This window comes from Epinephelus moara, chromosome 19, assembly GCF_006386435.1.
Source record: "Epinephelus moara isolate mb chromosome 19, YSFRI_EMoa_1.0, whole genome shotgun sequence".
Taxonomy (NCBI): domain Eukaryota; kingdom Metazoa; phylum Chordata; class Actinopteri; order Perciformes; family Serranidae; genus Epinephelus; species Epinephelus moara.
The window spans coordinates 26,145,604-26,171,103 of NC_065524.1; the positions used below are offsets into that span (position 1 = coordinate 26,145,604).

The 25,500-nt window shown below is 42.3% G+C and overlaps 1 long non-coding RNA gene across 1 annotated transcript in view; it reads left to right on the forward strand.

Annotated features, from left to right (window-relative positions):
• The window catches only part of LOC126407161 (uncharacterized), a 29,697-nt gene extending 20,314 nt beyond the window's left edge, over positions 1-9,383 (forward strand). The window contains exons 2-3 of the long non-coding RNA XR_007571758.1: positions 6,097-6,154; positions 9,206-9,383. This is a non-coding gene — a long non-coding RNA (uncharacterized LOC126407161). The remainder of the gene's footprint in view (positions 1-6,096; positions 6,155-9,205) is intronic.
• Positions 9,384-25,500: the final 16,117 nt, after the last annotated feature.

Genomic DNA, 25,500 nt, shown 5'->3' on the forward strand with positions numbered 1-25,500 from the left:
TCACCTTGACCAGGTGGAGACCCTGTAGTCTTTACTAGGGGCCCCCTGAAAGAACAAAAGAGAACCCCCTCATTTTGTTGTTCAGGTTAATGTGAGTATTTACAGGGGGCACATGGGGCTTCAGTTGAAATGAACACTAAAGGTTGTCGGCGAGCGAAAACTTGACTGCAGCATTCAGGGAGCTGCTGTTGATCTGTCCTTTTTAGTTCATGGCTGCAGGTGATGCACAGCAACTTGAGCCTTGTGCACACACTCACACACACACTCCACTATATAACCCATCCCTGTGCTTCCTTACTACATCATATCAGCGGCAGCTTGACCTCTTTGATTTATCCAGATTCCTGTAGAGGGCAGAAATACAACAGTGAGCCACTGTATTTCACCCACGCTGGTTCCAATACCACACAGACCCATTCTCCCACTTTGACAGAGGCAAGATGGCTGCTTTCATAAGAGGGTGTTTCTCATTTTTATTTAAACCCCAGTCTCAGGCCATTCGTTTTAGTCCCTGCTACAGATATGAAAGCTTTTGAGTACGATTGTATATCAGTCATGATACCACAAATCAAGCCACAGGAAACCTTGCTATTATTTTTGTGCAGTGTAAATGTGTATACTGCTTATGAAACAAAGCGTCATGGTTATAGGTGGATCCCTGTGGGAAATCACATATCAAATGGTGATGTTTCCTCCGTTATATCTGCTGAGGTTTCAGTTTGATTGGATTTCTTGTGTATCTCTGTAGTTTGCACAGTCATTATTATATAAAAATTGACAAAACTAGTGCTCTGAAAGGGATCAGAATTTCTAATTGTGGTTAAGATATTTTGTCACATTAAAATTGCAGTGTAAAACAGTCACAGATAAAGTGTGCTCAGTTTGTTTCTGTTTTTCCTCGTTTCCTTCACCCAGTTAATTAGGAATCGGACACATATGGTTCAATTCATTTAGCTAATGAGCACCTCTAAATGGTTAAGGCGAGACACTATCCCTCCTCACTTTCTCTTCATCTGTCTTTCCATTTCTTCACATTTTCCCTCCTCGTCCCTCTTTTATTTCCTCTCCCCCCTCCCTTGCTTTGTATTGACGCCCTGGGACCCCATCTGGGCCCTTTGGAGGCGTGAAATGCACAGTAATTATTAGTAATCATCACACACCATCAGAAACGGATCCTAGTGCTGTAATTACATGATAAATGTCTGCCTAACACATGCCCTCTATTTAGCAGCCCCCTGGAGACCGCGGATAATAGACAGCTAACAGGGATCCGCAGAATGGGCCTTTCAGCGCTGGCCGGGGCTCATTGTCTACGCGCCAATACACCCTCACCCCCCGTTTGGCAACAACGCAGACCCCGATCAATCCCCTGTGCTGCCCCCCCACCAGCCTACTGACCCCTCCCCATACACACACACACATCCCTTGTCAATGCTAAGTAGACAGCAACGTCAATCATTGGCATTACACTGCATCGCTAATGGCTGCCAAACAATTTCACAGGAGAGAAAAGAGTTTTGTTCAGTCATTCATCATGTAATGGTGACTTGGTTTAATGCTGTTGCCTCTGACCCCTGAGCAAAATGTGATAATTGGCATTATTATCATCATCGTGTCTTTTGTTGCTTTTTTCCTGTATCGTTCTGATCAGAATGCAGTTTTTGATTGTGTTCTGTTGTTACATACCTAAGTGTTTTTTTACACTGCAGACCGAGCCCAAAGGAGCGTGGCATGCTTTGTCTGCAGACTTTGTTGGTATGCAAAGGACTGCTTAACAATGTGTAATCTGCAAACATCTGCTTTAGTTGTTTCGACATATGCTCACAAGGCTTACAGTTATCTTTAACCAGCTGCCTGCCTTGCATGCAGTAAAGGTCCATTAGCGTAGAATGAGCCGTTTATATCTACATATGGAGCCAGTCCTCTTCCACAAAAGCTGCTGCATAGCCCAGAGCGGACAAACCAAACACTGGTTTTAGATAGGGCCTTTCAAGTCGTCTAGGTCATTGCAGTTCCTACACACTCCGCACACCGGAGAAGTTTCAGCCCTGCAACTTCACTGTTAGAAGTCCTACACACCAGGCCTTTAAAAAACAAAAAATGATACTTGATTTTACATCACATGGACACAGCTAAGCTTACTGCAAAGGCAAATTAAAGTGTCCCTTTTACAATAGCAGGTGTGTATTGCACTCTTATGATCTAAATTATTAGTGTATAAACAGAGGCCCTGTCATTGCAACAACTTTCAGGTCATGAACTGAAGAAGCCTCTTGGATGTGAGGTTAAACGTCTTCAAGAAACTCAAGCAAGTCCAGTTGGCTACGATATAGCACTTAAGATTACCATGACCTGGATGACTCAGAATCTTCACCAACAACTTTTAAGTTGCAGAACACTTGATGCAGAATAAACATAACAAAGCATTTAATACTGCAGCACATCATCTATATTCCAAGTTTAAAACCATTATTTGTGTACTTTAACATGAGTTTTAGCCATTTAGCAGATGTCACACAGGCCTCACTGCCTGAATTCAAAACATGCAAAGTCACAGGCAGGCTGGGTGTGACACTGAGAGCAGCAGTCAGACCAGACGGTGACATAAAGGAGAAGGAAAGCGAGGGGCTGTCAACTCAGTCCACCAAGCGTAAATGAGACTCTCTCTCTGCACTTTTTAATGCAAATAAGGCCGAGGTGAGTAAATAGACGTGTGCACAGGTACTTTCATTCAACGCTTTTATATGATTTTTTTTGAGTGCCTGTGTACTTGTGTAACAACAGCGATGGAGGTCGTCGCAGTTTGAATCTACATCTGGACTGATCAGATATGCATGCAAAGGAGGATGCTCTTATCTAAATGCATAGAGTGAAATGAGGAATCGTGTTTGTGAACAACAAGGGGAATTTGCCTGAGATTTGCCTAGCTGGCCCTAAACAACGGTCGACTCTTGGGGGACATTTTATATATTAGCCAGGCAAGGCCACAAGGATGTTGGCTGTTAAACAAATTTGATATATAGTGCATTATGCCTTGTTAAAATATTAACAGTAATTGCTTTTGATGTTGGCGTACTTGCTGTTTATTTCTTGTTCCTGTTAATTCATGAATACAGGATATAACCGATTTACTGGCAGATGGCCGTCAGTTGGTACCACGGAAAGCCCAATTTACCTGTTCACCTCAAATGGCAGTTGAAATGGTCTGTTGGAAGGAGAGGGTTGTATTTCACTAAGACAAAGGCAGTTTGAGTTTGAAACTGCAGCCATTGATTGTCTGCATCAACAGAGGCTCAGGTGTTGCCATGATGCCTTTTGACTCTGACAATACTTCATTTTTCCTCCAGATGGCAACAATTTTCCTTTTCCCTGTTTTTGAGAGGAGGATTTCAGAGGCCAGAAGCCATAAGATAAACACAATGCTGTTTTTTAAAGTATGTTATCTGTGCTTCAAATATCTTAATTTGTCACAATCTCTTTATTCATTGGTTGACTTTTAATCATCAGAATCTGGTTTATTGCCAAATAGGTTTTCACATACAAGGAATTTGCCTTGGTGTTAAAGTGCATAACAATAGACATAGTAAAAGAGTGCGGCAAAAGTCATGAAACATAAATAATACATATATACAACATGAAAAAAATAAAATATTTACTGTATATCTGTTTTCAAATGAAAGCTGCACAGTCCTGTGCAGGAATGTGTGAAAATATTGACCAGGGAATGTGCAAAAGTTCACAGTACGAAGTATATATCTTGGGGTTATTGCCCACCATTGCCATGCCAAGACCACACACACACACACACACACACACACACACACACACACACACACACACACACACACACACACACACACTACAAATGTAACAGCTCTGCCTCAGTACAAAACGAAAAGCAGACATTGAATGAAAAGCAGTGCAATCTCAAGCAGAGTCTGACAATAACAGACATATCAACTATCCCCTAATTGATACAGCTAGGCAGTCAGTCAGTCACTTAATGAATAGCTAATAGCCCTCAGCAATGCTATGAGTGACAGGGCCCGAGCATTCCACCTGGTGGAGGCTGCCCGGGGACTGCACTGGATGGGGATGCTTCTCATTAATGGAGGCGGGATGCCTGGCAATTGTTCAGTCTTGTGTGGAGAGGCCTCTTGCACATGGAGGCCACGCTTCTCCCTCAGCTAGCCCCCATAGCCGCGGACAGCCGAGCGTCACAGAGTCACCGATAATGAAGACTTGATCAAAGAGACGTAGCATTCCAGCGGGCCCGGCCGAGCAACCGAATAGGAAGAGAGAGCAGGGCAGAGTGAAGGAGTGAAAGGAAGACGAGGAGAGAAAGGAGTAGAGGAAGAGAGGGGATGATGGGGAGAGAAGGGTTATAGTCCACTCTGCATAGTAATGCTGCAATTAGAGAGTTTGCAAAGCATGCTTCCGCTGGCAAAAGAAAGCGCACTGATCTGGAAGTTGGCCATCAAGATTTAGAAAGTGCTTGACAAAGTGATGTGGTGTGTGATGGTTAATAAATTGGTTTTAATGGCTACAAACTGGGCAAGGGTGAACACAGAAGGCCTTACTTGTATATGTATAAAGATTTTTTTTTGTTTGCATCAGTGAAAAGCTGCAGGTTTTTTTTAGCTACAAAAGTAAAAAAGTGACACTTCTTTAAAACCCAATGATAGAAGTCATTAGTGTATCTGCATTATGGGTACAAGTAGAGGTACATATGCTACTCATTCATTTGCTGCGCTCGCCACAAGCTGCAGCATTATTTATCTTAATGCATATAACTGCTAGCCCTTCAACTGACCCATAATTTGCTCCTAATAACTGCTGTGGGCGGACTGATTATAGCTTTTCATTAGTGCCAGCAGCTTTTACTAGTGCTATCCCAGCTAAAGGGCCCTTGCTGTAATTGTTAGCCATTATAAATATAGTACGTCGAAAGTATAGGGGGGGCGCTGACGCCTCTTTGTTAACTGCTGGTGATTGAGCAATTAAACTTTGGCAACTTAATTACCTCTCCACAACAACATGGCTATGAGGCATTAAGACTGGCATTATGGTAAACATTGTTGTCAGAGAGCGACGGCCTTGAGCTGGATGATGTATGAGTCTTTGTTTATTGCCAGCTGCTTGCAGAAGTAAACAAAGCATATGATGTCAGGTAAAGAGTAACAAAGTTGTTTTTTGTGATGTGATGTTTTGTTATTTTAATTATTGATTTAATTGGTTTTAAATAAAATCAGAAAATATTATTAGAGCATCTTTAATATTAGAGCAGAATGGGAGTAGTGGCATTTTTATGTGTATTAGCCCTGTTATTACAATATTTATTCATACCTGACCACCAGCCTATTAATTAATTGCCTACTTAATGTGACGTGTTGTAGAGCACATAGAGTGAAGAATCAGGCCCCACAAGCACTGCCGCCGCAGCTAGCTCTCAGCATAGAAAGGCTAACAGATGTTGCACGGAGCAAAACAAAAAACACCAGAATAAAAACCAACATCCATTCGTCAGCCCGAGTAGGAATCACACTATGCAAGCTCCTCATTAAGTGGCATTAAAACTGTGAAGGTCTATAATTATCGAATAAATCCTTTCCCACATGAATGAATTCATCTGCGTGCCATAATTCTTCCCCACACAGAGCAGCTCTGGCGGTGAATGAGTCTTTTGTGCGCCACTGTGGGAAGGCTTTTGTGAAATTACACTACTGCATAATGATGCTAATCATAAATTAGCATTTCAAGATGGAGCAGCGTGTTTGTTTGTGTGTGTGTGTGTGTGAGTGTGTGTGTGTGTGTGTGCGCTTGTGCATATGAGTGTGTGCATGTATATAAATTTGACAAAGTAAATCTAAGCAATCTAATTTTAATTTTCATCACCAGCTCACTCAAGTATCACCAGACAAATATTCATATTAGCCTTTCCTCCTGATTTTTTTCTGATTGTGCCATGTTCCTGCAGTTACATACCAAAATCAATCAAAATATTTTGTTGAGCAAACGTTATCACTTAAGTTTTTGATCATAAAATGTAAGAAGATCTTAAATTGAGTTCATAGTTTGTTTCAATGTTTCCCTCAGGCAGCTGCGGGCCATTGTGGATGAAGTTGGAACTCAGGACTGACCTCTCTGCTTGAATGTAAGTTTCCTCCCTTCATCATCCTTTTTCTCTCTTTTGCTATGTATGTCTCTCTTTTCTGTTTTCTCTTAAATCTGCCGCACAACTAGACAAACAAACACGCACAGAATGCAAAAATCAACACACAACACAGGGATTGTAAACACTAATAGAAGCCACATGACGGTGATATTAGATTCAAGTTTCTATTCATTGGCTGAGAGTAGCAGGTGTGTGTTTCATTACCCACCAAAGAAAACACGACTCCAGTGCGGGCTTCTTAATGTAGGGGCTTGACCAACTAATGAAAGCAGACAAAGAGACCGATCTAGAGGCAGCGCCCACTCTGTGTCCACTTAGCACCGAGCTGGAACCTTTGCCAATTAGGACCTGTTTGTTTGATGTGACAATTAACAAGGAGGCGCTTGGTCATTAATCCCAATATGGTTTCACTCTGCTCACTATTAAGATGTCCACCTTTGTTACAAACATCCACCGTGTGTAAAAGAAGAGACAAATTAAATTTTTTTACATTAGTTTGCCTTGTTGTAAATTTTGTGTGTCTACTTATTAGTATTATTATTGTCAAATAGGTCATTTTATTGAACACTGTGCCCTGCGTATATATGTAAATAGAGCTGTTTAGATGTTGTTTAGATGGTCACTTGTGAGTCACAAATGACTCAGAGGGGTCATAAGTTCTTGATATTTACTTGCAGACTCACAAGCATTGTTTTCAATTACTGCAACAATGACTAGATATGTGTCAGGGTTATGCAGAAGTCATTTGCATGAAAAAGATCTCTGCGACCTCAGGACGAGGACCACATGTAAATGATAACTGATGCAGTCTGCGACACAACAAAAGGACACTGACAGCCTTCCAGTCACATTTAAATTTCACCTCTATTTACAGTACCTGAGCTTTTCTCAGGAAGGGAGTCATTCCAGAAACACATTGTCATACTTTACAGTAAGTCATTGGTTGGCCTTTGTTGTTTTCCACTATCCTTATTACCAGAGTCAGTGTGACCATAGTGCTTTGCATCTTTCTCAGCTCTGCCAAACAAATGCAGCTCGTATATGCAAAGTGTATGGCTTTTTCAAAGATAGAACTTCATACACCACCGCTGCTCCTACGATGTTTTCTAATCTGATTCTTAAACAGAGTTTGACAGTCCCTGTTTTGCCATTGGAGTGTTTTTGCCACTTTTGGATGTGACAGGGAGGTAGCTCAGTTTTTGAGGGTTTCCTGTATAATGCGGAACACCCACTCCGTCATGTATAGCACAGTCGCAGCAGACCTGGGCTTGTTAATGCTTTCATTGCAAGGGCAAAAAGTACATTTTACTATAGATGCAAAAGGCAGCAGCTAAAGTTGTTGCAGTTATCTACATGAACATGAATTTAATGTGTGTTAAAAAATAATAATCAGCAACAAAGGCTTCAGTGGAGGGACAGATAGCTGTGGCGCTGACTGTGCACTAGGTGGTGCCCCATCTCTTCACCAAAGCAAACCCACATGGTGCTAAACCCAACACTGAACCTGTAATGAACTGGCTGTACATGTGAGCAGGAAGCTTTAGTCACGAGTGGCAGAATATCAAGTTACCAGCACTGGCAGATGTTTGTCAGTCAATTTGTTCTTCTATATTTTCAGATAAAATCAATATGGACAATACTGTACTTAAGTTATACGGAAAAAAGTGTTTGGTATGTGTGCCACATGTGTGCACAGCTTCATACACATATATACACATACATAAGCATGTTTGCAAATGTACTAACACACACTTATGTTCCTCTTTTACACACACTCACACCTATATAAGTACATGCAGCCCTGAACACGCTCTCTGTCTCCCCCCACCCTCTCTCTCAATAACTCATAATAATGTGATCTGAGGAGAGAAAACTAGTGCTGCTTGATTAAAAGGGATTCAGGTGATGAAGGCTCCAGTCTCGGAGCTGAGGGCCTATAGTTTCAGCCCGGCCCAAGGCAGCAGCTGGAAGCGTAATTACACGGGCTGATTTATACATCATTAAGGCCTCCATATAAGTCACCCCTTTTGAAAAGAGCAGTTAAGCTACTTATACTTTTCACAAAACAGCAGCAATTCTGTATAAAATGAATGTATGCCGTTCCTCTGAAAGCATATGGTATATTTCTCACCTATTAATAATTCAAGTTGAATGAGCAAAAATTAGTTGGCTCGGTTACCGCCGCGTTTGTCCCACATTAATTTCACCGACATTTTGTAAATGGGGCTATTACGCTAAAAACAAAGCAGAGTGAATGACCACGGTTTGCCGTACTTAGGAAAAGAGAGGGCCTCATTCGTACACCTGTCATTTTCAAACAAGGCACCATTATGGTTTGCAGAGAGGGGGATATCACACCTTTCATTGTGGCTGTGTCCCTTCTGTGGAAAAGCAGTAGCCTTGAAATTGTTACCTGCGAGAGAAAGCCATTTGTAATCTGAAAATCCAGACATTTGCTTTTCACTTCAGAGTCTGTCAAATGAGTGCATTTCGGTCACCGTTTCAAAATGAAAGAAGCGAATAATTAGCATTTCCACTGAGGCAATTTACGAAGCCCGTGTGTGCTTTACCCTTCGCGTTCTTTCATTCTACATAATGCACGCGTTGAGTTTCTCCTAAACTCTTAAACTCATAAGTAAGGTTTGATTGAAATCAAATGAGGCCCTCGTTATTTGGGTAGCTGCAGAATACACAAGTGAACAGGTGTTCTTTTAGATATACCGGAGCATATACATTTTAACAACCCTTGACACCTTATATACACACTGATTTTGAGATACGCACACACACACGCGGACATTCACCAGCAACACAGAAGGAGCAGCTCAATGGGGCTGAGCACATTGTTGCTTTAACCTTCTGCGCCAGTTATCCCTCTCAGAGCTCCAAGCCTTGGCAGCTAACTCTATTGGCTTTTTGTCATGGAGCCTTGGCTTGTACAGTGGCTGGGGGTGGATAGCAGAGGGGGAGAGATCAGGGGAGAACAAAACAGCAAGAAAAAAAAAATCCTTTCTTTCCACATTATTTCAGGAGTGAAGTGAGTGTGAGCAGGGGCTGGAGGAGGCCTAGTCAAGGCTTGTAGAGGCCCCGTCGTCTTGGGGTCATTATGCTCAGCAGATCATTAGGCTCTGAAGAGGAGGCACACGACACTGCAGCCACAACCTCTCAGCTGTGTTGCCACCCCCTCCTCACCCGACCCCTCCGTTCCTCACCGAGGCTGAACGGTGAGTAAATGACCTGACCTCTGCCAGCACCTCGGCTAAATACTTGTATGACGGCATCTGTATGGCTGCTTGATGCTGAGATGGATGGACGAATTTGGGCTGCACGATATGAGGAAAATATGTGATAATGTTGTTAAATATCGTACATAGATAAATAGATAGATTATTTTATTCGTCCTATTAGGAAAATTTTCTTCACGCTTCCATACATCTTGAGTGCCAACCTGACATATACACATACCCCACAGATACCACATACATTTGCCACACACACATGCATTATTATCTAAAATAATATCACTTGCTATAAATAAAAAGATATGAAGATGTATGATAAAATGAATCAGAAAAAGTTCATTGATAATATTACAGTTACCCCCAAAACAACTTGTTCCAACCTGACTTTTGTTGTCACCTGCATACTGATTTGAAATCCAAAAATCAAGCATATCCCCAAATTCATTTTCGTAATTGTCGTGCATGCACTACCAAAGCGGCAAGCTAGCTTGGAAGATGGAGACGCCTAAAAACATTTCCATTACTTTGATGCTGTTGGGAGCAAAGATGACAAGAGCATCGTTGTTCCAGGCAGTGAGAACTAAGATTCTTTCCACTGGAAAACCTCCCACAAACTCTTATCTCTCAAAACACCTACTAACACAGCACATCAACACGAAGCTCCAGGAAATACACTGTGCCAAAAATGAACCATCCTTTTCCACAGAGGATGGCTGCAGGCAAAACAACCAAAACTAAATTTTAATGGTGGACAGCTGCAGGCTACAAGCGACATGGATGGATGGATGTGTGGTGAATAAAACGTTGCCTATCTCTATGATTCACTTTTGGTCTGTCAGACAGATTTTTGGGAAAGTACTAGTCACTGGCAACAGAACACCCCCACTTAAAAAAATTATTTGCCTTTGTCATAGCATTACCAATGATGAGCCCGATGTTCACACAGAGGCCCACATGCAAAGTCGGAATTTTGGGGTGTAACGGAAAAGTAATAATAGTACTTTTGAAGAGAAGAATGTGTAATGAGTAATAAATTACATTTTTTGTTTAAGGAGCCCAACAGCTGATAAAATATAACTAATTGCTTGCTAAATTAAAAATTATTTCCAACATTCTTTTATTGAACAAATTGAACTCAGCACAAAAAGCACCAACAATAATAAATGGTCGTTACATTTTAAAGTGTAGTTTTCTACTGATTCTGTGTTTCTACTAACTAAAAAATCCCTGAGTGCAATATCAGTCTTTCATAATGTGTTTATTGCACAAGTTAAAATTGCAATGATGATGCAGCCCTCGAACAAATTCAGCAGACTTCCTTCCTAGAACCAAGCGTAGAAAGAACTGGGTGTACATATTGCCCTCTGTCCCTGTTCATCTCCACCTGGTGACCTCCTGCACCTTGGGATTGAAGCAAGTCCTGTGTTGAGGGTGCATGTTCCCTCGCCAGGTCAAGTGAGCTAACATGGAAATAGCTAAATCAGGAATCTGTAATTCAACACTCGCATGTGCAGACTGAACGTGTTTGTGTCATTATGATATTTTACATGATGAATTCTGTCCTTAATGGACCCATTAGCGTGCAGGAAGAAACCAGTCATACAGAGGTCATATCTCAAATGGTTGGCAGTCATAAATAAAAGGGCAGTGACAAGTGAGGAACTGTTAGATTCGTATTGGCTGCCACATTTACAAACTCGGCCCTCTCCCCGTCGCTCTCCTCCTACCTTCCCTCGCTATCTCTTCCTCCTTCGCTTGAATGTCACCACTCTGTGGGAGGATTTAACGTTGCTTTTAACCCTCATCGCCTCATAATTACCTTGACATTTACCCTGCATTCAATCAAGTTTTTAACAGCAGATTTATTGCAATGACTTTTTTGTATTGCAGAAGGCAGCAGTAATTATGCAGGTTATTAGGAGTCTTCATGTTAATGCAGTTTTACATCGATAATATGCGGCCTCCACTGTTTTCCTGTATGGAAGAGCGCAGTGTCAGCTGCCTTAAGACAGAGTGACACAGGAAAGGACAGAAATACTATTAGATGAAGTATCAGATGACTTGGGGTATGAGGAGTGGAACAGGGTAGCACTGCCTCTCCCTCCTTTATTGCTCAGGTTATTATCACAACTGCTGGGGAATTGTCGAGACGGGGAGATAGGAGTGGCAACGATCCATCCGGGACTCGTTCATCACCACGCGCCGCAGCCCCCCGAATAGAAATTACATCTGCATCTGAATTAGTAACATTATTCGCCAATTTGGCTCAGAGTGAACATTGTTCCATTGAAGGTGGAATTAAATTAGAAAATGAGTGAGTCTTTAATTTTCAGATTATAAATCAGGGAATATAATTCACCTCCTTGTACCTTAAGGGCAATCACATTATCCTAAGCGACATTTTATCCTCAGCCCCGCCAAGTGATCTCGTCACGACGCGCAGTCACACACCAATCATGCTTCCTGGGGAAGCAGGAAATACATCTTCTCCTCCAGAATTAGACGTAAAATATGAGTGTCTTCTCCTGCGTGAGAGCTTATTTTACATGAAATTTGATGGTCCTTCTGAACTCATAAACACTATAGAGAATTACTTGGTTCAAGTGATGTAGCTTCTCTTTGCAGCTCTGCAAGTGCATCATTTTGTTGGTTGAAAATCAGGTGAACATATAGAAAATATAAGTCCTACAGCCCTGTCTCCTAAAAATTACACTTATATAGAGCTTATGTGAAACAGCAAATACATTATGAGTGAGAAAATTTAGAAAAATGATGTTCATTAATGTATCATGCAAGTCGCAAAAATATTGATAGTGAACGTATGGATAGTGCAAATGTTGACGAATGTTTACAGATGATGTGTTTCTGTTGTTTTCAGCCAAAATAGGCAATCTTTCAATACAGTATCCATTGGTACTGACTACAGCATTAGTTTTTTTGCCTTTTTATTATCATTTAACCAAAATTATGATCTTCCTCTCACCATAACCAAAGTGCTTTTGTTGCCTAAACCTAAGACGGGGGTCTGGAAGCAAACCCAAAGTTCTGGTGTCAAGGTCTTGCACTTTGTACGCCCACTATCCTCCCCAACCACCTCCTTCCGAAGCTTTTGCAGTACATGAATAGAGTGTTAAGTCACATATTGCCACCACAATGTAATTAAGAAAGTAGTTTACTTCACACAAACATTTCTAGGAGACAGGATTGGTCCTACAAGTGTAAAGTGTCTGACACTTTGAGAGTTTTACAAATTGAAAACACACATGCAACCACTAAGGTTATTCAAAACCTCAATATTATGGATCTGAAACCACTCAAAAACACCATTGTGCTCTTTGTTGCACTATTCCATCTTTTTAACATGGTGCAACCCTTTGAAAGTTCCTACCAGGAGAAAAAGATCTTTAAGAGCAACTGAGCTTTGCACCTTTTCTAAACAGTCCTGTAACATTATAGTGAAAATGCTGCTCGGTTGTAATAAACAACTTAGCAACTTATAGTCGCACATAACCTGGTCAAATTAGAAGGAATGGATCGACCTTTTACTGCCAGCCGCTGCTATACTGTGGTCCAAAACTCTCAGCCTGTTCATTTCATTCTGGCCAATGCCCAGACCTCATTAAAAATGAATGCACTCCTTAAACCCCAACACTAGGCCTTTTCCATTAGGGAGAGAGATATGAGGGTGATAAACATTATTTGTGATCGGATATGAATCGTGCGAGGATTGGCTGCAATATTGGAAGCCACATTGAAAAGTGATTGTGCTTGAATTCCCCCGTGCAGTTTCATGCCATATCACAGCTCTTGTAATTTGATTCCTATTCATTTTGGCCATTGTTGTGTATTATATTGAAAGCCCTATCAGGCTGATCTAGACCAACCAATTTGGATTTTTGTTATTCTGTCCCACTTGGTTGATTTTAAGCTGATCAGGATATTTGCCTGGCACAGTCTTGGGCATTCTGAATGGCCTTATCTTACATTTAATTACCATACCGCCTTTGTTGGAGCAAAATTCATCTATTTTGGTGTGTAGTGGTGGGGCGCGTTTCTGTCTGAGCATATAAAAGAGAGGGGGAAAAGGAGAGAGGGACGGGGAGTGTTTGGTTGTCTTCACTTTCTGTCTGTAGCTCTGATGTCACAGCCCCCTTTGATATACTGTACAGGTGTATTTTCACGGAAACAGTGCATTGGTGGATCCCCCATAAAAGGCAATAAACCTTGACAGGCTATTGGAGATTCACCCCTGAGCGCTCCACTGACAACCTCCCAGACATATACATTTAATATTCCATTGATTGATTGATTTTATGGGACATGGTTAACATTATCATCAATACTGCCCTCGGGACCAAGACACCAACTTAGTCGGAAAAGACTTGCCATAGATTATACATGGCGAGGTGCCTGATAAACATCAGTATGAGGGGATTTTTTTTTATTGCAGCACACATATGGTATACTTTTTTATATGTGTATATGAGGGCTGTGTGCATATTTCTGAGCATGTGACTGTGTGTGTAAGGCAGTGTGTAGGCCATATGGGGATGCATTTCATATGGAATTGCAGTACAAATAGATGCACGTCACCCAAGTGCATTTTACAGCATCCTCCACACTACTGGTGGTTTGAGCTGTATTGGCCTGACTGTTTGACCCCGGCACGGTAATCCACGTGCCTGTCTTACTTTCCTCCAGGTTCACTGACAGTCAGAACAGGATGATAATGGCCACCCTTGGACACTCTGCACCAGGGGGCAGGGATGTGATGGGCTGCAGCTCAGGCACATATTAATATTAATACGTATAAAAGCCGTCCGGCTGGCACAGAGTCATCAGCTGTAGACACACGCAGACACACACACACACACACACACACACACACACACACACAGAGGGGAAGTGTGCACATGGAGATACACACACTCTCTCAAACGCACATCTGCATGCTTGCAGACACACACATATACACAAAAACAAGTAAAAGGCCCATTATGGATGTGACTGCGTAGCGTTTGCGGATGGACCGTTTCCCAAGGTCAGTTTGAAACATTTGCCAGCAGGAAACCTACACAAAGTGCCGGTTGTTCACACCGTTTGGGGAAAACACACATTATGTAAATGATTCTTCTTTTGGAATGGAGCGCACACAACTAGAAACAGTGTGCTAATGGCTATCGTGTCAGCCAAAGCTAATGGTTGTTGTGTGTGTGTGTGTGTTTGCTTATGTGTGTGCAGTGCTGCATGTGTATGTAGTTTGTACTGTATTTTCATGTCTGTGCAAGGGATAGCAAGATGCACTTAGTCAGAGCCACCTGATCCATGAATGCATGGAGGATTTAAAGTGCAGGAAGAAGTGAAATGCAGGCAACAAGGAAAAAGTTTTTCATGCTTTACATATTTCGGTTCATCCACAAAAGCTGTTTGGTAAACGGTCCAGTAATGTGGGGGGGGAGGCATGCAGACAGAGCAGGCAATAACACACCTTTATTCAGGGACTAGGAAGGCACACAATGTCACCCCTGTCTCCCAACCAACAGAGGGCCGTGTTAGAAATCAAATTCTATTTGCATATTGTTATATTTGGTTTCAACAGCATCTACAAACAGTCTAAAGTAATGGTGCATGCTGGCAGTTCATTTGGCATAAAGTCAAGGAAACGTCTGATTTTAAAGAGTGCGGATTACACCTTTCATGTTAGGGTAGAGGCCATGACGTTCAAACACAAGGGCGACAAGGAAATAAAACTGATATCATTTGGAAATGAAGTTACCGAGGGGTGTCTGAGTGGCTGACATGTACAGTGAACTGAAAAGCAGATTTCAATGTCAATAAGCAAATCGAGGAGCCAGGTTCTTGTTTTCCTCTACATTTCAGACACAGAAGATGTAACCGCTGAGAAGGAAAATTAAATAGCAAATGGAATAGCATTCCACATGATATCTGTCAGGGATAAGTGTGCAGGGGCATAATGCTCATCATATGTCACTGAACTGCATGCTTGAACTTGATTAAATCACTTTGTGATCTGTAAGAAAAATGAATTGATTCCCTGAAATATTTAGCGAGGTGTTGTTAGAGCACAGAATGTTGCAGAAGGGATTAGATGCTCTTAAGGCTGTGAATCGAAATGGAGGTCTTCAAGAGCAGAGGGGCCTTTGAATTTGACCCACACCTGGATGTTCTTGTGTCCGACTAGCCATTTGTGACTTCTTACGATCAACATGGGGTGTTAAGAGAGGGTGAACACTGTTATTATCTTAATACCCAGCTTATACGGATGCACAATAAAGTCATATGTGAGTAAAAGCCAACTGAAATGGACTTTTTTATTGGAGGAAATTAAACCATGACTCCCTGGGGCTTCCTCCATGAGGACACTTGACACTGTCACTCCTGCTAAACAAAGACACCAAGACCTGTGATTACTCTAGAAGATAACTTCCAATGACGGTATAACTGAATTGAAAATAGCAGAAGAAAAATACAAAAAGATTGATTGGAGGATGTTAAAGAGAAAAAAGAGGAAAGTCGTGATACAAGATAAAAATTCAGTTTTAGAGCATTTTTTTGCCTCTATGCTGATATCATGAGAGAAAAAGTGGAACAGCAGATCTATACAGTTGTTCTTAGTTTTACCTCGAGACTAAAGAAAACTCTCGTCTTCTCCTGAGCGGGGGGGTTGGGCTGGGACAGGTCATATTTCACCGTCAGCCTGACTTGCCCCAACAATGTGACAGCAGGTGACAAATAACCTGGCTCATGATTGAAATCTGACAAAATAACACTGTGTTTTATAATAGCGTCCCCAAGCAGAAATATGGCAGCCGCAAACTAAACAGTGCTTCATCACCTCCATGCCAGTCCCAGCGGTTCTCCATTAAGGGCCAGATCATTGTGTTTTGCCTCCCCCCCATCCCAGCTGACCGCCGAAGTGACAGCCCCGGCTTGCTGCTGTGACATTGAAAAATATTTGTACTGACAAGGCCACAAATCACACGCCGACAAGTTTTAAAACTCAATATTCACTCAATGTGCATCTGCTATATTCTCGTTAAAAGTGTAATATGGTAGTCTCTCCCCTCTGCGTTCTTTTATTATTATGGTATTGACAGCGACTATAATAAAGTTGTGCTGTTTTGATGCCAGGGAGGGAAGCGCGGGAGATGGAGAGATTGAAAGAAAGGGTGTATGGGGGCGAGAGACGAAGAGAATGGCTGGGATGGTTGAACGCCCGCACGGTGCTGTAACAAAAGTGCTCCATTTTCGTGACAGAACTTCATCTGACATGTTTAGTTTGATGGTCTACCTGTGGGTTTCTCAATAAGTCCATCACGCTGTAGATCCAAACACAAGTTTTGAAGCAGCAAATGTAATATATCTTACACGTAAGTCACTATTTAACCCTTTTTTCACCACTCCTGTCTTTCATTTTAACACATCACAGCTCATTGGAGTATAATCAGCGTACCCTTTGCCTCCTCTAGACCCCTATGCTCTACTATACTTGTGCCATCGAGCCGTTGTACTCTAATATCCCCTTAGTTTGAAGCCTTGTCGACCATGTAGGCCCTAATGTGTGCCCAGTGTGCACGAGTAAGTGTGCTTTAGGCTCATTGTTAACATAAGGCCAAATCTGTAATATAGCACGGACAATTAAGTGCACAATTTTTGTATAAATGCAAAATCCCTCACTGTGAATTATTTAATTCCCTCTCTACAGTTCATTTAATAGAGCCCTTTTGGCGGGCGGTTTGAGTCACAGAAAACTAATTTGATTCTGCTCCTTGATTTAATTAGATTTTATGATGTATGGTATTGCTAATTCGGTGGCTCACCATGCGTTGTCGGCGCCTGTCCCTTGCACTGGCGGTGAGCTGTCAGAGCCCCATTTTTAACAGTATTGAAAAATTCAAGCTTTATTATTGCCCCCTCACTCATTTTCTCCCATCAGGGGGAAAGTAATGAGCTTTTAGTCTCTCCTCTTTTACTCGTCTCCCTCTCCTCTCTCGTATACTAGCTCCCTTTTTTTTCTTTCCTCTATCTTCATCTCTCTTTAGCTCTTTCTTTTTTTTCCTGATGCACTTTTTTTTCTTTTCCTCTCTTTGAAAACAAGAGAGGATAAAGAGTTAGGGAGAGCTCAGGGGAAAGAACTGTAAGAGCAGGAAGGCAGAAAGTAGAAATGATGGCACCAACGAATGCAGTACAATGGGAGAACACAGAATGAAATGAACAGAGAGTGAAATGAACAAATAAGATAGCAGGACAGGGGAAGGATGATCGAGCAAAAGAGTGAGAGAAAAGAATAAATGTGTCAGAGAGAAGTGGAATGTGAACACAGCGGCGATGGTGAATATGAGAGATAAGTAGCAGTTAGAGAGGGAAAAGGAGAGTGAGAGGAGAAAGGGAGTCACTGAGGAAAATGAAGGAGATCAAGGAAGCAAGAGGGAGAGAGTGAGAGTAAGGGGGGGGGGGGGGGGGGGGGGATGGAGATTGTGCCATACGCTTACAGCGCTCCAGGCTTGCTGCTCTGGCATTAGCGCACTGATTCATGAGTTAAGTTTCCCCAACTGCCCACGGCTATTAGCTTTCAGTTCCTTCGGCTGTCATTTAGACTCCAAAGAGTCTTTTGGTTAATGCACTGTTTTAATGAGAGTGCACCACTCGCTAATATATTTGACTGTATGAAAGGTCACAACAGGAAGCTAAACAGATTGAGAGAGAGGGAGCGCAATGGCGGCGGGGCTGTCAAGATGCAAGACAGGTTTTTTTCCGAGCAAACGGATTGGAGCAGGGGGCCGTCAGGGGTGGGCGGCGGGGTTAGCGTTAACCCATGAGGCAGCCCCGCTACCGTGTCACTGTTCCACGGCTCGTACCCCCTTTACCCAGCATCCAACTGTGCATAATAGGCCCCTGGAACTGATGGGTTACTGCTCCCTCTAATAGTTACGCCCCATCCATCACCGGCTTTAACCAGAGAGAGAAAGAAAAGTTAGAGAAAGAGATGGAAAGAGACAGGCAATGGAAGGGGCAGACACCGGGAGGAGGCACATGTTTCATTACCCATATAATCACCAGTCTGATTGCCACACAAGCAATATAAGAGCGTCTTACGGCAGCCGCAGGAAATTTATAGCTGTCTGACGATGAGATTCCCACCAACCCGTTAAATATCCCTGGAATGCTGAGCCGATATGGGAGCAATGGAACAAGGATGGTTCCAGAAATATGGATTAAGACTCAATAAAAGTTTGCAGGTTGAAAAATTTAGAGCATTTCTGCACGCCTTTTTTGAATTTCTGTCTTTCTATACTGTGTCAACCTCAATATGTGATATCTCCAACCTCACGATGCTTCACCCCTTTATTTCCAAATCCAAGGTGTTCCAGAAATCGAAGTTCCAACAATGGTGAGCAACAGCCATATCAAACATTTTGACAACTCTGCATAAACAAGCATGGCCCTCCGCCCTCTACCCTCCTCGCTCTTTGTCAACACGCAGCCACCGTTCTGTCACGGGACACCCGTAAGGGACTGTCTCACAGTCGCAGAGCTGTGTCTAGGTTTGGGCCCCAAACCCGATAATCTAACAGTAATCCATTCAAAACTAATCAAACATTTACAAAGGTGCCATGATGGGGAGAGAGCTCTATTCATCAGCGTCCTCCATCACCAACACGCAGGCCGACCTCGTTACGCTCGCGGCGTCTCAATCTACCTATGCAAATGAGACAGCAGCACGCGGGGTGAGCAGGGGACTGACAACCAGACTTGTGTACAGAAATTATAAACAAATATTCATCCATTATGGGTTGAGTAGCGTGCGTCGGGAAAGTGCCTGGCAGTGAGGCTGCATACAAACTCTTCTTCTGTTGGACGATTATTCACCGAGCAGGAAGTGACAGTGTTGTCAAGGTGAATTAGCAGCATATGTCAAGCTTTTGTTATAAATCCCGGCCTACTGCAACCCTTATTTCCCCCCTCCACGATGTATGTACACGGTTGATGATATATCAACACCGCTCAGTGATTAATAATTCAGCGAGGGTGATTCCACAGGGGGAGTTGTGGCGGGACATGGGACAGGCCTTGCAGTGAGGGTTGAGGGGTTTTTGGGGGTGAAAAGTGGGCTCCCTTCCCTGTAATCCTCTCCCAGTGCCTGTAGGCCCCGGACCCTTTCCCCCCCATTACCCAAACCATTTGTTTATTGTGCAGTAATTACAAACCTTCAAGCCCAAAGGCAAACAGGCAGAGAGGCGCTGTAATGATGGAGACATTTATAACAATATATCATAACAGCAATGGAATCAAACAATGAATTTATGTCACGGGATATCAATATCAACGAGCAGCAAAACAACCAGGTGGTTATTACTTCACAGTGAGTCAGGGCTTGTTGGAAACAGGAATATGCACTTGTTAAGGTAGACTATTATTGATTTGTAATGAACTGCATCCCCTCCCTTAAAAGCCGGAGTGTTAGCAGGGTAATATGTTGCATTTTATTTCGCAATTTCATGCATGTTTGCTTCACAAGGTTAAAAACCGCAATCTGTTCTGAGACAAAAAAAGAAAATTTTCTCATTTTCAGCACTCCAGAAGCCATTTAATGCTCCCTGTGTAAGAGTGGCAATCCCTATTACCGCTGGATAAAGTGTACCCTTTTTTATTTGAAATGAAAATGTCAGTAATTTCTTTTGAGATTGATGACTCCTTACACGCGGGCCCAATAAATGAAAAATTGATGAGGCTCAGTTCTCTCTTTTAATATTTAAGGCAATATTAAAGTCTCTCTTACATCTCATGGAAATAGTTTTATTTAAAAGGAATAAGACCATTGGGCATTGTTTACTGAACACCTCATGCATGTTTTATAAACCCGGTGGCTCTTGGAGGAATTCAAAGGCCCTTGAAATCGTTACTGTTTTGCAGTAAGTATAAAACGACTTAAGAGGAAGTCGAATGGCATCGGCATTGTTGTGTAGCTGCTCTTGTGTTGTTGGATGTGGGCTGCTTTGATGAGGGTGCCAGTGGTGGATAGCGGTGCCAAAAAAGGGAGGAGGGAGTTGCACAATAAATGGCTGAGATTTTATTTCTTCTATTGGGTCGTAATGTGTGCTCGGTGAGGAAATTGATGTTTAATGTGGCTGAGCGGACGAATGGGATGAATTGCCATTTAAAACAAAGACCCATGGGTTGAAAGCAGGGGAGGAGGGAGAAGAGGGGAAGTTAGAAGTAGGACAAGGAGAGGAAGCTACTTGAACTGTTCAGATAGTTTAAAACAAGCCAGAGGCAAGGAGAGTCCCATGCAAAGGCGGAAAATGATACCCAGGTATTACCGGCTAAATTGTCTTGGTTCAAATAGTTCTTCAAATGGGTTGAAACGGGGAGCTCATAGGTATGAAAGTACACAATGCACCAAATCGAGCAAAGGAGTTCATACCTCACAACAAAGCCTGACCTGTGATGACTTCCATAGCTTTTATGTGCACAGAAAGTTAAATAATGCTGAATAAAGCTTTGGCCTCCAGTTAAATTACTGACCCCAAATATTTTAAAAGCAAATGGTGGGAACTTCAAGGAAACAAAGCCCTGCCAGCATTATTTATGGTATATTTACAATACTGCTCTATACTTATGGCTACATATTTGTTGCCAAGTGAAACATTTAACAGAGATTTAAAGGTCCAGTGTGCAGGATTCAGGGGGATGTATTGGCAGAAATGGAATATAATATAATAAGTATATTTTCTCTTGTGTATAATCACCTGAAAATAAGAATCATCATGTTTTTGTAGCCTTAGAGTGAGAAGTTAAAATCTACATAGGGAGCAGGTCCTTGTTCATGGAGTCCACCATGTTGCACTGCTGTGTTTCTACAGTGGCCCAGAATGGACAAACCAAACACTGGCTTTAGATGGGTTGCGTTTTTGCATTGGTCACGGTAGTTAGCAGCCCCTCTGTGCTGAGCAGTGTCGGAAAAACACTGATTTTTTTTAAACGTGAAACTGCTGTATTCAGTGTTTGTACAGGTTTAAATCACCAGGTGTGTTTGTTTTGGAGCAGATGAGGCCTCTTCCGATAATAGACCAATTTTGAGTGGACGTCACAGCAGTTGGGTGTGCACACTGGTAGCAGAAAAACAGTGGACATCGGAGAGAATCAGTTGTGCCGTTGGATGTCAGAATGGGGATACAGATAAAGACAACCTTCATTTTTATAGAAAAACATCGCGTTAGCTAGCTAGCGAGCTAGCACGTTGATCAGTTGTACTTACACATTGAATTCTATTATATGGGGACATCTCCACAGCTATTAATCAAGGACAGATCCATGCTTGACTAACATGAGTTCTTATGATGATTTATCTTTCACCACGTAAATAAGTGAGTAATTCAAATAATCCGAACACACACTCCTCTACTGAGCCTAAGCAGCAGTGAATAGCTTAAATATCGAGATCCCAAGAAACTGGAAACAAAACTTTTTTTCCCCACTACACGTAGATCATGAAGTCATGGATATAAAAACATTGCAATTGGTTAAGAAATCTAAACATTATAGTGCTTTTAGCGTTTTATTTGGCACTCACACCGACACCACTACTGTCCCTTTCTGCCACCAGTTAGGCCAGTTACTGTTTACAAACACAAAAAAGAAAAGAGACCTCTACAGATAATTTGGCTCCTGCTTAAAACCTCCTGATCAATGAACACTGAAGGAATTCTAACCAGGAGTTCATGCATGGCACATGGGAGAAGTTTCAGCTGGTTGCTATCTGCAGTCCTCACTGCCAGATGCCACTAAATCCTACACACTGCTCCTTTAAGTTCAGTAATTTGCTGAAGTATGCTTTTTTTAAATCACAAAAATGGTTACATACATGTGCGAGCATGTGTCTGTGTTTTTGGCTGTGTGCACGCAGCATGCTTGCACATGTACACACGCACAAACACACACAGTCAGAAAACAGCATATAGTGGAAAACCTCCTATACCAGCAGGACACAATCAGCAGCTCCAAGTTGAGGAGCCCATTACATTGTAGTGGTGGTTAACAGGGACATTCGAACTGAGAACCAAGATACTCCAGCTCCCATTTAGACAAATTAAATCAAGTCCCATAATGCTTTATGTATCTGTTGCCTGGGTTACACATCCTAGCACACCAGGCCCCTTGATGGAGGGCGGAATGAAGCCTTTTATATCAGATGCTTCGACAACAGGGGGTGACTACTACCTGCCAACTATTATCAAAGGCACTGGTTTCATAGCCCTGCCATATTTTTTGATTGATCTAAATTACACGTCAGTGAGTGCTGCAGTAACATGATCTATAAAGAGATAGCGACTACTTGTACATTATTAAACTCCCCGAGCGGCTGCTCTGCTTTTGGATTGCTGTAATTATCTGTGCTGGAGGCACAACAAGTGGCCCAAACACAGCTGTTAGCCTGCCTGCGCACCCGAACACTGGTTGGCATTAATTGTTTCTGAACAGAAGCTACATTTGGCAGAGGTTAACATTAAGAGGAGGGGCAGAAACATGCCTTTATGTCTGTAACCAAAAATGAAGCATGTGTACAATTTTTGACTTTTTTATGCTTTTATTTGAATACTAAATATTATATGAATCAGAGTGCAACAAAAATAAGTCTTGTAGTTTTTGGGGAAAGGATTGGTTGCAGCACTGGGATCCCAAGGTGAAATCCCTGACACAGTTTGCTATAAGGAGCACAGGATGTGCGGCTCAACTGATATTCATCTTTACATCTTCTCTCCAATATCCCATGAAGAGAGCTTAATCAGCCATTTTGGTGCTTTATATATTTTAAAAGCAGAAATTCCAGTAAATCCTCCTGGCTTTAACTGTAGCTGCCTATGGCCTTCTGACATCCCATATATCCCCTCCTGTACGAGAGAGAGAGTCAGCCAGAGAGGAGGGCATACCTGAGGGACCTCTGTGGGACTCTGGTGTGGGTCATGTGACCCATAGTGTCCGACTCCGTGGCACCAGCCAGGGTTTGTGGCCAAGTGCTGGTGTTGTGGTGACAGAGACGGTAAACAGGACGTATCGGTTTTACCGCAGCGCCTTTCTTTACCTCAGAGCAGACCTCTGTATTGTGAGCGCATACTGTACATTGCAGATGCAGCTCAGCTGAGAAACAGCATGAAAAAGTGAAAACTTAGTAGGCGTGGATGAAATAATAGTTGTATTAAGGATCATCGAAATCACACAATCACCTTGCTGCAAGGCTGTTCTGTTGCAGTTTTATGTAAAAGCAGAACATGCATGTGAAGAGATTTTTTATTAAAGGAAATCCATAAACAAGCCCCCATAATGTGTTTGTCTTGGTTTACATCATCACACACCATCAATGTCTTTTGCTCGCAAGCCTTATTTCACGTTTCACCTTTTACGAGGACTGCTTGGGAGTGGAACAGCAGATGCAGACATTGAATTCGAATTCATACAAGGCAGACATAATATCAGGCAATATAGAGGCAGACAGAGAGGCTATTGAAATGCAAATAGACTGCTGGGGCCGCGGCAGCAGGGAAAAGAAATTGGCCAGGATGACAATGCAAGTAAACCACTCCAGTTTGTCAAGAAGGCCACGCTTTGTCACAAAACTGGGAATGGATTTCAGTACAAGTGCTGCTACAGCACTAAAAAGAATAATATTCAAAAATAGGAGGAAAGGAGAAATAAAATAGTTGCCCACTGCACAACTCTCATGTTAAGATTGAGAAATGCCTGTAAAGTTAGCGTTTTTCAGTTTATTGCCGTGTGTTTTCCGAGGGACCCTCTTATGTGTGCTGGTTTATGGTGGACCATGAATGTGAGCGATGTTGAGGGCGACTGCGAGAGGGGGGGAAACGGCACGCGTGCACGTGCGCGCCGGCGCTAGTGTGCGTACACACTTTCTTCATGCCTCATTCTCCTCATGAGTGGCCTTTCAGTGCACGGTGTGTTTTGTTAGTCAGGTTGGCACGCTCCATCAGGAGGAGGGACACAGAACTGGGAGGCCTCACCGGACCCTCAGCCATAATAAATTACCTACAAGTGCTGCAGAACAATAACACAAAAAAGTGCGAGCCATCCATTTCGCCACCATTTACAAGAAATCAATATCAATACTTAATGCAATGCGGATGAAAAATGAGCAGAGATACAGGGGCATAATACAAGCTCAAATGAAAGACCTTGGAGTGCTGCTTCCCAAGGGTTCGGGGGATGAGGAGGGAGGCATGATGTGAAAAAAACTGGACTATAAGAAAGATTGCATTATAGCTTTTGTTTTTGTCCCTCATCTATTTTTGTAGTTTAAGCTCCATAATAATCTCTTTTCTCAGCTCGGTTGTTTAATTGTTAATCAATGCGCAATTTTGACTCACCAACAACCCGAGACGGAACATCTACAAACATCTATTTAAAATACGAGAAAAGAAAGTAACATTTAAAGCTGTACTTTTTTAAACTTAGCGTAGCAGCGATGGAGGCGACCATCCCAACAGTAGATCAGCTAAATGCGCTGACATTTCCTTAGCAGTCAGAGGAGATCTCTTTACCATGTCACAAATGAATCATCTCTTAAAGATAAACATGATCTATATTTGTCCTCAAGGCTCGCTGCATGATGTCATCACAGCCTTAATGTCCCATTTCATTGTGGTGTTCAGTGATGTATTGCAGATCTTTGCACGCTGTGTAAAAAACTCTTGAGCCTTTTTGACTGGAGGATGATAAAGGTACTGAGGTAAGTAAAAAAATCTGTAACACAGAAACATGGAGTCTTTTCCATGAAGATGTCAACAAGGAACATATTCCTGTCTTTCTATGAAGCCAAATGTACGTTGTTTTTCCACGTTCACGTGATATTGAGTGATACATGTTGTATTACATATGCACAGAGCATGAATTGTGTCAGTGGGGCTGCCACATGACTAAAGGGCTACTTTTTTGCTGCCAGGTGCATCACCAGCCTCAATTAGACTTGTCATGTGCAGTGAAAGGCCTTTTTAAATGGTGCTTTTGTGTTGAAGTTCCCCATGTCTTGTGGTTTAAACTTCCCTGGTT